Raw genomic sequence first — 4,966 nt, 5'->3', positions numbered from 1 at the left:
ATTTTCTTCACTTGGCATATAAATTCGTATTTGTATCAAGCTCATAATTCAGATAGTCGAGCAGTTAATTCTCAGAATCATGTCGTAGGCCAAGAAAGTTGTATATCTCCGGCTTTTCGAAGTTCTATCAAGTGACGTTCGTGCCTGAGTAAACCAGGGAGCCTGCTTCACCTGGTAGCGTATTTGCCAAAGACGTTTACGGCACCGGGGTACAGTTGATCCATTTCTCTGCAAATACCAGTGCGATAAGAGGAAATCCGACGCACTCCGTATACCTTAATAGCAGATTCGAGTTTCGGGGACGTCATTGGGGGGGAGGGGGGAGGGGGGAGGGGGAGGGAATTATTTTTGCCGTATTCCCGACGTTTACTTGTGCAATCATACACGAGCAAGCGTTAACTGCAACTGCTTTAATAAACTGCCGGGAGCTATTTGCATTTCTTTCGATGGCTGCTTACTCAACGAATCACGATTTTTATTAAGGTCGGTTGCCTTGAATTATATCTATCAACAGCTTTCTCAAGAGACTAAAAAATGAAAGAGACGTCGAAGCTGCAATTATTTTCAAGGAGAACATAGAAATTAATCTTTTAAAATCGTTTTAGTAATTATTATTTCAACGTACTCGGTTAGGAAGTCACCAGAGAGCACGAACGATAAAAGAAATAAACATATTATAGTTACCACGACTTAGATTATGATGTTAGAAAATTATATTTTTCTGTTTCATTAATTTTAGCATTTATATTTCAATGATTAATGTCGTGATTTTCGTATAAATGTATAAAAATTATTAAAAGTATAAATTTATTTTAATTTATTGATGGAATGATGTTTGCGAAGAAATACAAAGAAGAATTACAAAATCCCATCTTCCAAAAATTTAGTTGTGATATAACATTTTGAGAGATATGTTTATGTTGTCAAATATATATAATTTTTCGTTACGTTTCTAAATACGAAAGATTATCTACGTCCATTTCGATTTAGTATGAAAGTTGACATAACTTGTTACGAGAGTATGAAAATCGACAACTATTATTTATTAATTTTATAAGTTTATATCAACTCGTAAAAAGTGCTAATAATTTTTGGTCTATAAATAATTAAAAATTTACATTATGCTAAAATGTTCTTTTACTTAAGATATATTATTTAAAACAAATATATTTTTATTAAAATATACGTATTTTTCGTAAACACAAAAGGTTATATATTATTATTGCAATTTTGCAATAATTAATTTTTTCGTAAGATAAGTAAAAATGAGCAAAATATGCTCCAAAACTGACATAGTAGGCAGTAATACTTATGTATTTCTATTCTTTTTCTTTTACAGGAATTATCTGTATAAAGTACCTACAAGTGAATATATAAGATTTTTCAGAATCTTTTCACTTCGTTATAAAACATTTTTATTGCATTGAATGAATTATATGCATATGTATTTACTTTATGCTGTTCTGCAAGATACAAATATATAATGCGATAGTTTTTCAAGAATTTTCTATATATTCACGATTGCCTTCAGCTCCAATAGAGCTATTTAGACACTATAAAGCAACATTATGAAGATTAAGTTAGCTCATAGTCTGTTTTATAAACAGATGTGGCCGGATATGGCGGTTTACGCTTACCCCAATTTTAAATTTAAAATCGTATTATGGAAGAACTAAGAGAAAAAATAATGTAAAATTGACTTAAGAAATTACAAGTATTTAAAATGACGTAATATTATCAATAATATATTCACTATTATTTAAACTACAATTTGCAAAAGAAAATCGTAAGAATTTTATTTTCGCATTAGAATTCGTTTTTTAGCTAATTTGATACAGAAATAAGTCACAAATATATGAATTATGATTTGTACTTCTTTAATTAGCTAAATAGATGATTTTATTAGTATTAATAAAGTGCAACAGTTAGTTTCTGAGAAATAAGGGGGGGGTGTTGCTTTACGAGATCTACGTCAGTATCGGCGACTTTCCTCTAACTTTATCACAAATGTAAACCTACAGCAGTAAACAATACAACTATTACTAATAAGTAATAGTTGTATTGTTGTCGATTTTCATATTTTGGATGGTTATATCAATTTCAGATGGAGACGGACATAAATGTATGATCTCTCGTATTTAAAAACGTAACGAATTATATATACAAAATTAACTTCACATAAACATCTATTATACATATGTTTAGTTATATGTGAAAATTTTTAAATGGTGAGACTTCGTAATGCTACATTGTGTAATTCCACCAAATTAAAACAAACATAAATTTATATTTTTAATAATTTTTATAAATTTATACGAAAATTACGATAATCATTAAGGTATAAATGATAAAATAAATATTTATTCATCGCTCTTTTAATGATGATTTTAATAAAAATTCATGGTTCTTATCCTTACAATCAACAATCACATTTAATGCTATTTAAACTTTTAATGAGCGCTTCTGAATGCACTAAAAATATTTGCGTTCACTCACTCATTGTATCTCGTCTTATCATGATCATGTCTTGACAATACTTAATTTATTTTATACATTTTTAATCTGCTCTATTATTTCGTTTATATTACATTTTTATTTAAATAATGACAAAATTTTTATCTGTATTTGTCAGATTATATTCTTGACTGTATTTGCGAGTTGCATATATTTCTACATGTCTGTATGTTTGATGAGTTAATTTATTTTTATCAATATTTTTATTATTCAGAATCGTTTTGACTCATTTTTGAGGTTTTTTTCACTTGGTCAGTCAACCGCTTGCAAACGATACATCGATCATGTAACAGCACGATACTTATTTGATTACATTTTAATGCGTTTATTTATTATATAATTTGAAGAGGGCTCAAAGCTTGAGCTGAAACATGTTATCACTGTAAATTATATTTACTTTTATATTTATTTTTATGTTTAAATTATATATTATTTTATTAATTGCATGTATAATTTCTTTGCGCATCGATATCCGCGCCTGATTTCTATATGTGCCTATTTTAGTGTTTGTAATTCAATAGTGTTTATTGTCAGAATATCACAGTGTGAATCTTAAAACTTTATCTACACTGTTAAATGTTAAAGGTCAAATGTTAAAGGTCAAATTTAAATTCTTTGAGTTAAATAATATGTTATTATTTTTAACTTTCAAGTGTATCAAATGTATTATTTTAATTTAAAACACGTGATTAAAAAACAATCAGTCAACCATTTCTTGATTAAACTTAGTTTAAACAGCATATTAATGTATGCACTTGGTAAATAATAAATTAAAATGAGTAAAATTTAGTACATTTTTTTAATTGAATTATTTAATTGTTTCAGTTAAATTAACGATATATTGAGTAAGAGCAGTGGCTACATTTTATAGAAATTCTAGGTTCTATTCTCTAGGCTATGTTCTATAGAAATGATTAAAAATACCTCAAATTGATTATAATTTGACATTATGAATTTAATAATGCAATATACCTTTTTAAAACATTTTTATTTTATTACAATTGTTTATTTATATTTTTAATAGAAACTATTCATTCATATGTTCACTCATAATTTTAACGCGATAGTCCAGAACGGCAAGGATTCGTGCAAAATCTCAACCTCTGGAGCACACCTGCGTATCAATGCGTGTCCTCGAGCCTGAACTCGATGGGCAACTTTGAAGACGCGTTGTCGGGTCGGCGTATCGAAGAAATTAACGAAGCGGCGCGTTTTTTCGCGAATCCTTCGCCGACCGATTTCGCCGCCGCGTAGGAGGGATAATGGTCGGCGTCATCGTCAAAACACGTCTCTCCGCGTCGTGCCGCGCGTTGAAAATCGATTCCGTGCAGAACGGCATGGCGGCGGCGAAGGAGCGTCGCTTCTTGCCGTCTCCGGCTCAGATTCTGCTTCGTGGCTGTGAGGAACCGTTAATCGTGTATAGTGTATACGCAGGGAAGATCAGATTGTCGGATGACTCCGCAACCTGAACGCGAACAATCTCTATGCATCTATTCGACCTGCACTTCTCTTTCTCTCTTTCTTGGCGCGCCACTGCATAGAACACCAATGTTTCTTTCACACGTACTAGCCTCCCACGATTCGCAGTGAGGTTCGCTGCTGAATGAGGTATTCTCGTCAATGATTATAGCGAAGAGCGCGCAGATGCGACATGAAATACAATACGTACACTCGATGATTAACAAACTATGATGTTGTAGAGAAGGATCTTTTTACATATTAGATACTTCTGTTATATGCCGATCATTCTTTCGTTACATGTGCGAATTTATCTCTCGTGTATTTTCACTTAAGTATTTATTATGACCTATTTATTGCAGTCATATAACGCTGAGATGTCAAAAATACAATATTATAAAAAATTCTCTGCTTGTGCATGTCGAAATAAATTAATTTCTGTCATGTTATCACCTACATTTAAATAAGTAAATAAAACACGAATAACGATTTTTCGACGATTTAACGAATATATGAATTAATAAATTACTATAAATTTTAATCAACCGTCACGAGATTTATTTTCACTGAAAGCGTATATGGGATGCATATAAATTAAATTATATGAGACTCATTAATGAAGGAAATTGGAGAAGAGAGTTATTGGCACATTTTGCAAGTCCACTCTACCAAATGCAAGCACCGACGCAATATCAAAAAAGACTCATTTAGCTTGACGCGTGACGCAAGAAAGAAATTCATATGATTTCTCGCTCCTGACGTCATAATCCAATATAGCTGCAGTGACAGACCAAGAGTCTTAAATCCAAGTGACGCGAAACTTTTCACAGCGAGAAAAGAAACTCGCTCTCATGCCGCGAATATGAACATATATAAAGGTGATGGTTAAGGAGAATATTACATTAAAGTGGCATATGAGAGGAATGTGCTGATTTTTATCGAAATTCTAAATTCTTTGCTTTACGTTTTGAAGAAATGATACTTGGATTGTATC

The sequence above is a fragment of the Atta colombica genome, unplaced genomic scaffold, assembly GCF_001594045.1.
Source record: "Atta colombica isolate Treedump-2 unplaced genomic scaffold, Acol1.0 scaffold102, whole genome shotgun sequence".
Classification (NCBI taxonomy): Eukaryota; Metazoa; Arthropoda; class Insecta; order Hymenoptera; family Formicidae; genus Atta; species Atta colombica.
Note: the sequence above shows the minus strand (reverse complement) of the source record.